Here is a 12951-nt window from a genome sequence, read left to right as displayed (position 1 = left end):
AAACGACTCGGATAAAGGCTTGGCCATGGTGTGTCACGCTATGGAATACATCAGCAGATTAGATTTCTGTAAATATTATTCTCTCTATGGCAATGTGTGGAAACTTATTTTGCAGAGCCGGACACTATCTTCGTGTTCAAAATCTTCTATGAAGTACTCGAAGGAGGAACCCGCCTTGCAATGCTGAAGACAATCTGCGCACCGGACTCGTCGTCATTGAAGCCTGGTTCAGGGGCTACTGAGGGAGTCCTGGAATTAGGGGGTGTTCGGATAGCCGGACTATACCTTCAGCCGGACTCCTGGACTATGAAGATACAAGATTGAAGACTCCGTCCCGTGTCCGGAAGGGACTTTCCTTAGCGTGGAAGGCAAGCTTGGCGATACGGATATGAAGATCTCCTACCATTGTAACCGACTTTGTGTAACCCTAACCCTCTTTGGTGTCTATATAAACCGGAGGGTTTTAGTCTGTAGGACAACGTACACATCAACAATCATATCATAGGCTAGCTTCTAGGGTTTAGCCTCCTCGATCTCGTGGTAGATCTACTCTTGTGCTACCCATATCATCAATATTAATCAAGCAGGACGTAGGGTTTTACCTCCATCGAGAGGGCCCGAACCTGGGTAAAACTTCGTGTCCCTTACCTCCTATTACCACCCGGTCTAGACGCACAGTTCGGGACCCCCTACCCGAGATCCGCCGGTTTTGACACCGACAGTCGGCCTGCCCGATCACTTTTGATCGCAGGGATAACTCGACTAGTATCTGGCACGAAGGATCAGCTCCCTTAGTACTAGACCCAATAATTGATGGATACCATCTCACTCGAGTCCTTATGGACGGCGGCAGTAGTCTTAATCTGATATATCAGGACACAGTCCGCAAAATGGGGATAGACCCGACAAGAATCAGCCAAAGAAATACCACCTTTAAAGGAGTAATACCATGCCCAGAGGCCCGCTGCACGGGCTCTCTAGTACTAGAGGTTGTATTCGGTTATCCTGACAACTTCCGAAGTGAAAAGTTAACCTTCGACTTCGCTCCATTCTGAAGAGGCTATCAAGCACTACTCAGAAGAATGACCTTCGCCCGTTTTAATGCAATACCGCATTATGCTTATCTTAAGCTTAAGATGCCTGGTCCACGTGGCATCATCATAGTCAGCGGAAACACAGAGCGTTCCTTACGTGCGAAAGAATGTGTGGCGGCTTTAGTAGCCGAACACTAAACGGCCTCTCCAAACCAGAATAAATGATCGGTCTTCAAGACCGCGGACACGGCTAGACGAGTCTGGCGCACCACTAGTTGTGGCAGCTCAGATAAACCTAAGACGGGGTCGATGGATATACCCCCATAGGTGGTGCTAGGGGCTTCCCGCATGTAAAAAGGACTACGGTTCGGCTTGACCTTATTTAGATTGAATTTTAATGGTTTATTAAGGATAACCAATTTTGTGCACAAAAACTTTCACCTGGGCTTTTCTCTCTTACAGATGATCATCATGCTACACCCTTCCAGGATACGGCACAACGGAGACACAGGCGCAGACGTGCAGCAGGGCCCCGTTTAAAGGTTTCTTTTTAGATTAAGACCCCGTGTAAACCTTTTTCACTATCTCTTGTTGCTTCACACCCTCAGGATACTCAACATAACCAAGAGGGATGCTGGCGTTATTGACATTTCATCACGTCAGACTAATGCACGTACCTGGAAATCCAGGGCTTATTATCGAGGGCATTACTCAGCCCAGTATACATTGTAAAGACCGAATACCTTAGGGAGTGTTCGGCGTCGCGAGTTCGGCCTTATATGCATCAGCTCCGAATCATGTCTTTGGTCAATAGTTGGGTTTGCCCGGCTCCCGTGTTTTGCTACCTTACGTCCCGCTCTATCGGCTAAGGTGGCACCTGGAGAACTACTACGATTGTGCCCTGGTTCATCTGGATGAGCACCTCAGTAGAGAAAGCCGAAAACTAACTGTCATGATAAAGTGCGAGACTGGTCAACCACTCGAGGACTCAGCGGAATCTTCGCAATTCCTCCGCATTAACGAAGGACCGGTTTCCCGGTCATGTATGTACGCGCACCGTATTCAGATAAGCGTGGAAGTACCAGGGGCTATATAGTAGCCCCACTGTCAAACTCCTATGGCTAAGTGAAAGTGTTAAAGCAATATAGTCCGATTGCCTTGTTCTTCGTGCTATCACCTCCTTAATGGACCAAGACGTTGGATCAAGTGTGAATACGCGCTTTTCCGAACACCCCCGCATTATTTGCGTGGGGGCTGAAGCCAACGACTGCAAACTTTCAGGTTATACACATACATAAAATGGCCGCATAGGAGGCATCATAATACTTTCAGGCAAAAGTATAAACACAGCCTTTATAATCCAAATAGCAGTGTTTTACAATGGGGATACATGTCACTCGAGCATGATACTCTTCGAGCACTGAGCCTCTATTAAACGAGCGCCTTCTATGACTTCTACAAAATAGTGCTCGGCCAAGCCCTGCTCTACGGTCGGACCCCGGGTTGCAATAGCGGTGGCATCCGTATCTGCCCAGTATGTCTTAACATGGGCAAGAGCCATCCGTGCACCCTCTATGCACGCCGACCTCTCTACAGCGTCGATATGCGGCACAACACCAAGGAATCGTGGCACTAAACCAAAATAACTATTCGGCCTTGGTCCTTCCAGCCAAAGATGAGCCACGACAGACCTCATGGCAAGCCCAGACAACCTATGGAGCTCAGCCCACTCGGCCATTTGCTCATTTAACAGCAGCGGATGCGTTGGAGCACTGAACTACGACCAGAATAACTTTTCCACTTCGTGATCTTTTTGATCTTTGAAAAACTCAGTCGCATCAGCAGCACTCGTTGCCAAGTCCAAGTACGCGTCTACAGAACTCCATAATTGATCCAAAGGGGCATACTTCGGATCTCCAAACTTTGTCCGCAACAAAAAGGGCTTCCCAGCCGTGATATCTCCGGCTTGACGAAGCTCCTCCTTTGCCGCTCTGATTTTAGAGCGGGTTTCCTTGGTTGCCACCATGGCTTTCTTCAGGTCCGCCGCTTTCGCTTGGCTTTCCTTTTCAAGAAGCTCATACGTTCGGCGGCGTCCTTCAGCTCAACGGCCATCTTGGCTATTTTATCTTCGCTCTGGCGATGAGCAGCCCGTTCAGCTCTTAACTCTTCGGCCGCCTTTAGGGTGGCCGCATCACTTCTCCTGGCTTGTTCCTTGGCTCGGGCAAGCTCCGCCCGAAGGGTCTCCATGGTGGCAGCTCCACCTGCAGTCAAAGCATGTTATAGATACTAGCATCATGCTCCTATTGATATTTGTTGACCACCGGAGAATACATACCCTGTGCTTTGTCAAGCCGCTTGTTCACAAGCACGATGTCGGCATCTGCCGTATCAAGCTGCCGCCTCAGTTCGGCAAACTCAACAGTCCGGCAGCCACCGGACCCTCAGCCGCCTGCACATGCGAGCAGCATGATCATTACCTGGGACTATGATCCTCTGTTTGCCGCCTCTGGACAGCAAGCAGAGTCTCAGGGGCTGCTATCTGTATAGAGCACACCTAGCGTGTGCGGTACCATCAAAAAAATTATATATTACTTTGCGTACCTCAAAGCCTCTTAGCAGGCTCGTAAAAGCTTCATGCAACCCACTTTTGGCAGATGAGATTCTCTCAACCACCGTGCCCATTAAAGTACGATGCTCCTCTGAGATGGCCGCTTGCTCCAAAAGACCCATCAGTACATCCGGTTGGGCACCAGACAATCCCAGACTCTTTCTGTTGCTCTCCTTAGGAGCTGAATACTCTGGACTTCGGGTGGCAGAAGGGTTACCTTCTGGTCTTGGCGGATCAGGAGAAATCCTCCGTGATGACACCTTAGGGTCGTCTGCCCCAGGAGACTGGGAGACAGGGGGAGGCGTTTCGCTCTCCATCATCTCTGGAAGAAGATCCCTCAAAGACGAACTCTGTCGAGAAGGGCTACGATCCGGACTGCAAGACATATGTCTCGGTTATTGTCCTCGGAGATAAAGCAGGATATATTTATCAAAACTACTCTGGTTCACTTACAGCTCGGTGGAGGGTTGATCCCCTTGCGGGCACTGTGCGGCAAGGATGCCCTCCGGGGCAGGGCCCCCTGGCGAAAGATTCTTCCCTCATTTGGAAGCCCTCGTTTCCAAGTCCTCAGAGGCGGTCCTCTTCTTTCCTTGGGGAGAGGGAACTTTAGATTCTTCTCCCCGGTTATCCTCCTTCGCGGAGACACTAATTACCCCAGTTTGGATGAGTAATGCGTGAGGCCCGCTTTTGTCTTCCTTATTCCTCCCTTTATCTTCCCCTGATGGCACTTGATAAGGTGCGAGCTCAAGCATCCTGACTAGTACAGGATCCAGTGAGCCTTCGGGAAGGGGGGCTGAACACCTGATCATCTTCGCCTTTCTTATCCAGTCCTGGCCAAAGATCAATTTTTTCAGAATGATGTTGTGATAAATAAAAAGATAGCATGTTCAGCCGCAGAATTACTTACATGGGTATCTGGACGATTGCAGTTTAGACCCACATCCTCGGTGGTGTCCGGACACTTTATTCGCGATCCGAAGAACAATCCATACATCCCTTCGAGCGTCATGCTGAAGAATTGCTGAATAGTTCGCGGTCCTTCCGGGTTGAACTCCCACATACGAAGAGATCGACGTTGGCATGGCAGGACCCGACGAACTAGCATAACCTGCATTACCTTGACGAGACTGACATCCCTCTTGAAGAGATCTCGGATGCGACTTTGCAATGTCGGCATGTCATTAACTGGCCCCCAGTCCAGCCCCTTATTGACCCATGACGCCAGTTGTGGCGGGGGGGCGGAAGGCGGGGGCAGCTGCCCACTTCGTACTTCGGGGAGTTGTGATATAAAACTACTCCCGCTGCCATAAGTTGGACACCTCCGGGAAGGAACCCTTTGGCCATTGAGCATCGGCACCTTTGCTTATTATGGCACCTCCGCATTCTGTGTGTCTCCCATCGATCATCTTCGGCTTCACATTGAAGGTCTTGAGCCATAATCCGAAGTGTGTGGTGATGCGGAGGAAGGCCTCACATACGACAATAAACAATGAGATGTGAAGGATGGAATCTGGAGCTAGATCGTGGAAATCGAGCCCGTAATAGAACATAAGCCCTCTAACAAAGGGATCAAGACTAAAGCCTAGCCCTCGGAGGAAGTGGGAAACAAATACGACACTCTTGTTGGGTTCGGGAGTGGGGATGATCTGCCCTTGAGTAGGCAGCCTGTGCGAGATTTCGGCGGTCAGATACCTGGCTTCCCTTAGCTTCTTAGTGTCCTCTGTGACAGAGGAAGCCATCCACCAGCCTTGAAGGTTGGATCCGTACATGGTTGAAGGTCCGAAGCGCTTAGCCTGAGCCTTGGGTGTTGGAACTCGGGGTGGGGGAAGGGAAGGATTGAGCGCGAGAAGAAAAGGACAGGCCTTGGCCCCTTTATAAAGAGGGCGAATATCAAGCGTCCTTCGCGTGCCCGTTTGGAACTTGCCTAAAATCGAGGAGTCATATTAACAAGCGTGATTGGGTTACCCACGCCCATATTGATGAGACTCCCGTGATAAGGGGAACACAATCTCTGCTTCAACAAGACATGCCGATAAAACTGCCTCGCAACACGTGCAATGGCAGGCAGGGGAAAACGGTTCGTAATGACCGGGCCACGGCAGGACGTCACATTATGAAAAGTTGTCAGCAGATTGGATTTGTGGAATAATATACTCTCTACGGTGATATGTGCAATTTGTTTTGCAGAGCCGGACACGATCCTTGTGTTCAAAATCTTTTATGGAGTATTCGGAAAAGGGACCCGCCTTGCAATGCTGAAGACAATCTGCGCACCGGACTCATCGCCATTGAAGCCTGGTTCAGGGGCTACTGAGGGAGTCCTGGATTAGGGGGTCCTCGGACAGCCGGACTATATACTTTGGCCGTACTATTGGACTATGAAGATACAAGATTGAAGACTTCGTCCCGTGTCCGGGTGGGACTCTCCTTTGCGTGGAAGGCAAGCTTGGCAATTCGGATATGTAGATCTCCTCCCTTGTAACCGACTCTATGTAACCGTAGCCCCTCCAGTGTCTATATAAATCGAAGGGTTTAGTCCATAGGACAACAACAATCATAATCATAGGCTAGCTTCTAGGGTTTAGCCTCGATGATCTCGTGGTAGATCAACTCTTGTAATACTCATATCATTAAGATCAATCAAGCAGGAAGTAGGGTATTACCTCCATCGAGAGGGCCCGAACCTGGGTAAACATTGTGTCCCCTGCCTCCTGTTACCATCCGCCTTAGACGGACATTTCGGGACCCCCTACCTGAGATCCGCCGGTTTTGACACCGACACCATGCTCTAAAAGATATAAGCGAAGCACTAGAGCAAAAACTATATAGCTCAAAAGATATAAGTAAAGCACATAGAGTATTCTAATAAATTCCGATTCATGTGAGTCTCTCTCAAAAGGTGTGTACATCAAGGATGATTGTGATAAACTAAAAATCAAAGACCCAAATCATACAAGACGCTCCAAGCAAAACACATATCATGTGGCGAATAAAAATATAGCTCCAAGTAAAGTTACCAATGGACGAAGACGAAAGAGGGGATGCCTTCCGGGGCATCCCCAAGCTTAGGCTTTTGGTTGTCCTTGGGGTGCCTTGGGCATCCCCAATCTTAGGCTCTTGCCACTCCTTGTTCCATAATCCATCAATTCTTTACCCAAAACTTGAAAACTTCGCAACACAGAACTTAAAAGAAAATCTCCGTGAGCTCCGTTAGTAAAAGAAAACAAACCACCACTTCAAGGTACTGTAATGAACTCATTCTTTATTTATATTGGTGTTAAACCTACTGTATTCCAACTTTTCTATGGTTTATAAACTCCATTACTAGCCATAGATTCATCAAAATAAGCAAACAACACATGAAAAACAGAATCTGTCAAAAACAGAACAGTCTATAGTAATATGTAGGTTTTGAATACTGCTGGAACCCGAAAAATTCTAAAATAAATTGATGGACGTGAGGAATTTATCTATTAATCATCTGCAAAAATAATTAACTAAATAGCATTCTGCAATAAAAAATGGCAGCAATTCTCGTGAGCGCTAAAGTTTTTGTTTTTTACAGCAAGATCAAAAAGACTTTCCCCAAGTCTTCCCAACGGTTCTACTTGGCACAAACACTAATTAAACACAAAAAACACAACCAAAACATAGGCTAGATAAATTATTTATTACTAAACAGGAACAAAAAGCAAGGAATAAAAATAAAATTGGGTTGCCTCCCAACAAGTGCTATCGTTTAACGCCCCTAGCTAGGCATAAAAGCGAGGATAGATCTAGGTATTGCCATCTTTGGTAGGAAATCCATAGGTGGCTCTCATAATAGATTCATATGGTAATTTTATTTTATTTCTAGAGAAGTGTTCCATGCCTTTCCTTAACGTAAATTGGAATCTAATATTCCCTTCCTTCATATCAATAATTGCACCAATCGTTCTAAGGAAAGGTCTACCAAGAATAATAGGACATGAAGGATTGCAATGTATATCAAGAACAATGAAATCTACGGGCACATAATTCCTATTTGCAACAATAATAACATCATTAATTCTACCCATAGGTTTCTTAATAGTGGAATCCGCAAGGTGCAAGTTTAAAGAACAATCATCGAATTCACGGAAACCTAGCAAATCACAAAAAGTTTTCGGGATCGTGGAAACACTAGCACCCAAATCACACAAAGCATAGCATTCGTGATATTTAATTTTAATTCTAATTCTAATTGTAGGTTACCACTCATCATAAAGTTTTCTAGGGATAGAAACTTCCAACTCAAGTTTTTCTTCATAAGATTGCATCAAAGCATCAACGATATGTTTAGTAAAGCTTTATTTTGACTATAAGCATGAGGAGAATTTAGCACGGATTGCAACAAGGAAATACAATCTATCAAAGATCAATTATCATAATTAAATTCCTTCAAATCCAAGATAGTGGGTTCGTTGCTATCTAAAGTTTTAACCTCTTCAATCCCATTTTTAACAATTTTAGCATCAAGATCTAAAAACTCCGAATTTTTGGGACGCCTTCTAACTAAAGTAGACTCATCTCCAGTCTCATCATTATCAAGATTCATATTGCAAAACAAGTATTTAATATGGGACACATCAATCACTTTTAGATCTTCATCTTTATTCTCATAAAAAACTAGAAGAACACGCCTTCACAAAGCAATCTTTCTTAGCATGCATCCTAGCAGTTCTTTCTTTGCACTCATCAATGGAAATTCTCATGGCTTTGAGAGACTAATTGATATCATGCTTAGGTGGAATAGATCTAAGTTTCAAAGAATCAACATCAAGAAAAATCTAACCACGTTCCTAGCCAACTCATCAATCTTAAGCAATTTTTCTTCAATCAAAGCATTAAAACTCTTTTGCGAAGTAATAAATTCTTTAATACTAGATTCAAAATTAGAGGGCATCTTATTATAATTTCCATAAGAATTGTTGTAGTAATTACCATAATTGTTAGAGGAATTACTAGGACACGGCCTAGAATTAAAATTGCCTCTATACGCATTGTTACCAAAATTGTTCCTACCAACAAAATTCACATCCATAGATTCATTATTATTCTCAATCAAAGTAGACAAATGCATATCATTAGGATCAGTAGGAGCACTCTTATTAGCAAACAATTTCATAAGTTCATCCATATTTCCACTCAAAACATTAATCTCTTCAATTGCATGCACCTTTTACTACTAGATCTTTCAGTGTGCCATTGAGAATAATTAACCATAATATTATCTAGGAGTTTAGTATCTTCTCCTAAAGTGATTTCCATAAAAGTGCCTCCCACGGCCGAATCTAAAAGATTTCTAGAAGCAAAATTCAATTTGGCATAAATTTTTTGTATAATCATCCATAAATTCAAACCATGTGTAGGGCAATTACGTATCATTAATTTCATCCTCTCCCAAGATTGTGCAACATGCTCATGATCAAGTTGTTTAGAATTCATAATATCGTTTCTAAGAGAGATGATCTTAGCGGGAGGAAAATACTTAGAGATAAAAGCATCTTTGCACTTATTCCATGAATCAATACTATTTTTAGGCAAAGACGAAAACCGAGCTTTAGCACGATCTCTAAGCGAAAACAAAAATACCTTAAGTTTAACAATATCATTATCCACATATTTCTTCTTTTGCAAATCACACAAATCAACAAAATTGTTTAGATGGGTAGCGGCATCTTCACTAGGGAGGCCAGAAAACGGATCTTTCATGACAAGATTCAGCAAAGCAGTATTAATTTCACAAGATTCAGCATCGGTAAGAGGAGCAATCAAAGTGCTAATAAAATCATTATTGTTGGTATTGGCAAAGTCACATAATTTAGTATTATCTTGAGCATCGTGACAAGCAAGCAATCCAACACACAAGCAAACAAGAGAAGAAAAGGCGAATGGAAAGAGAGGGCGAATAAAACGGCAAGGGTGAAGTGGGGGAGAGTAAAACGAGAGGCAAATGGCAAATAATGTAATGCGAAGGATAAGAGTTGTGATGGGTACTTGGTATGTCTTGACTTGGCGTAGATCTCCCCAGCAACGGCGCCAGAAATCCTTCTTGCTACCTCTTGAGCACTGCGTTGGTTTTCCCTTGAAGAGGAAAGGGTGATGCAGCAAAGCAGCGTAAGTATTTCCCTTAGTTTTTTAGAACCAAGGTATCAATCCAGTAGGAGACCACGCGTGAGTCACCTCGTACCTACACAAACAAATAAGAACCTCGCAACCAACGCGATAAAGGGGTTGTCAATCCCTTCACGGCCACTTGCAAGAGTGAGATCTGATAGAGATAATAATAATAAGATAAATATTTTTGGTATTTTTATGATATAGATTGAAAGTAAAGATTGCAAAATAAAATAGATTGGAAACTTGTATGATGGAGAATAGACCCGGGGGCCATAGGTTTCACTAGTGGCATCTCTCAAGATAGCATAAGTATTATGGTGGGTGAACAAATTACTGTCGAGCAATTGATAGAAAAGTGAATAATTATGAGAATATCTAGATATGATCATGTATATAGGCATCACGTCCGTGACAAGTAGACCGACTCCTGCTTGCATCTACTACTATTACTCCACACATCGACCGCTATCCAGCATGCATCTAGAGTATTAAGTTCATAAGAACAGAGTAACGCTTTAAGCAAGATGACATGATGTAGAGGGATAAACTCATGCAATATGATATAAACCCCATATTTTTATCCTAGATGGCAACAATACAATATGTGTCGTTTCCCTTTCTGTCACTGGGATCGAGCACCGAAAGATTGAACCCAAAGCTAAGCACTTCTCCCATTGCAAGAAAGATCAATCTAGTAGGCCAAACCAAACTGATAATTCAAAGAGACTTGCAAAGATAACCAATCATACATAAAAGAATTCAGAGAAGATTCAAATTTGTTCATAGATAAACTTGATCATAAACCCACAATTCATCGGATCTCGACAAACACACCGCAAAAGAAGATTACATCGAATAGATATCCAAGAGAATCGAAGAGAAGTTTGTATTGAGATCCAAAGAGAGAGAAGAAGCCATGTAGCTACTAGCTATGGACCCCGAAGGTCTGAGGTAAACTACTCACACATCATCGGAGAGACCATGGAGTTGATGTAGAGGCCCTCCGTGATCAATGCCCCCTCCGACGGAGCTCCGAAAAAGGCCCTGAGATGGGATCTCTTGGGTACAGAAGGTTGCGGCGGTGGAAATAGGTTTTGGTGGTGCTCCTGGATGTTTTCGGGGTATATGAATATATATAGGAGGAAGAAGTAGGTCGGTGGAGCAACGAGGGGCCCACGAGGGTGGAGGACGCGCCCAGGGGGGGTAGGCGCGCCCCCCTGCCTCGTGGCCTCCTCGATTGTTTCTTGATGTCCACTCCAAATCCCTTGGATCACGTTTGTTCCAAAAATCAAGCTTCTGAAGGTTTCATTCCGTTTGGACTCCGTTTGATATTCCTTTTCTGCGAAACACTGAAATAGGCAAAAAAACAGCAATTTGGGATGGGCCTCCGGTTAATAGGTTAGTCCCAAAAATAATATAAAAGTGTAAAATAAGCCCATTAAACATCCAAAACATAATATATAATAGCATGGAACAATCTAAAATTATAGATACGTTGGAGATGTATCAACCCCCGCCCCGCCCCCCTCCACACACACACACACACACACACACCAAAACCTCCTCGGGCGCGCGCGCGCACACACACCCTCCCTCGCTCGAAACCCTAGCAAGGTCCCTGCCGCCGCCGCAAGGCCTCTATTGTCAACATCTACCGGTTTGCCCGTGCAGCTTACCCATCGATCTCCATACCCAGGCCGCCTTGAGTTTCTTAGATAACGCCTGCCAAACGCCCCCTTTCCCACAGATCCCCATCCCCATCCGCCATTCCAGAGCGTCACGACCTAAGCCTGGCTATGCTTCCTGTGGAGCTCGAGGAGCGACTGGCCCAAAAGAGGTGTATCGCGTTCTCTTCGCCCGACATCACCGAGGAAGCTGACGACTATTACTAGCCGCAGGCACTCAAGCAGCGGACTAAAGTATGCGGGTATGTCTCGGACGCCGGCTACGACATCAAGGTCATCGACAGCGATGGCCTGAGGCGGGCTATGTCACAGGTTAAGTGGCCCACCCCCAACCCCTCGGGTTCAACCGCTGTTGATCTCATCCATGTCCCCGCCGCTGATCTCCTCTGGCTCAATGTCAACAATTTCCATCCTACATCGCCATCGAGCCCCTTTTGTCATTTATGAAGGACATGTTCTGCGACTCTGGCTTGGGATCACAGCTTCCAAGTCAGACCTCATCGACGGCGACCACGAGGAGGGCACCCTCTCCGGCTCTTCCAAGGGGAAAGAGCACATCTGCTCTTGCAAGGGGAAAGAGCCCGTCTGCGACATCAGGGAGGGCACCTTACAGCCGTGCTCTTCCAAGGGGAAGGAGCCCATCTACGATAACATGGAGCGCATCCAGGGTCCATGCTCTTCCCACTAGAACGAGCTCATCTGTGACAAGTGAGGAAACTCATGATTTTTTTGCCGTGCCTCTTCACAGGGGGAAAACCATGATTTGTTTTGTCGAGTCCCTTTTGTAGTGTAGTGAGAATATGTCTAGTTTTAATTGCTATATTTGGTTGTTTGCAGTATGCCTTGTTTATTTCAGTTGTTCACAATGTGATGCTCTATATGTGGAATTATTTACTGTGCAGTATATTTCATCAATCCAGTTTTAAACATACCAATAGGAATGCATATATTTGCTTGTTGTTATGCCCGTTATAGCTAGCATATGCCTCTTTTAAAGTTTTTTGATTGTTCGGTTGTTTCTAGTTAGCAAATGTCCAGTTTCAAATGCTATCTTTGGTTGTTCGTAGTATGCCTTATTTATTCCAGTTATTCATAATGTGATGTTCTATATGTGCAAGTATGAACTATGCAGTTCAATTTCATCAGTACAAGTTTCAACAATACCACTATAAATGACTAGATTTGGTTGCTACATCTTGTAGTTAACACGCCTTTCCACTTTTATTTAATAATTACCAGTGTACTTAGACCGGCACAATACCAGTTTGAATGACTATGTTTGCTTGTTGTTAAATGTTAGGCCCGTTGCAATTAACACATCTTTTCACTTGTTTTGCTTTACTAGCGTGCTTAAACCTGCACACTGAAGCTATCTTTTGGAGATTATTTTGTCTGCCATGGATAATTTGGTTGATGTTTAGCCTGTTGTGCTTAACATGCCTCTCGATGTACATACACAGGACAATTTTAGGAACGACTAATG

Source organism: Triticum urartu, chromosome 2 (assembly GCF_003073215.2).
Source record: "Triticum urartu cultivar G1812 chromosome 2, Tu2.1, whole genome shotgun sequence".
Taxonomy (NCBI): domain Eukaryota; kingdom Viridiplantae; phylum Streptophyta; class Magnoliopsida; order Poales; family Poaceae; genus Triticum; species Triticum urartu.
The sequence above is the reverse complement of the archived record's forward strand: the minus strand, read 5'-3'. Positions refer to the sequence as shown.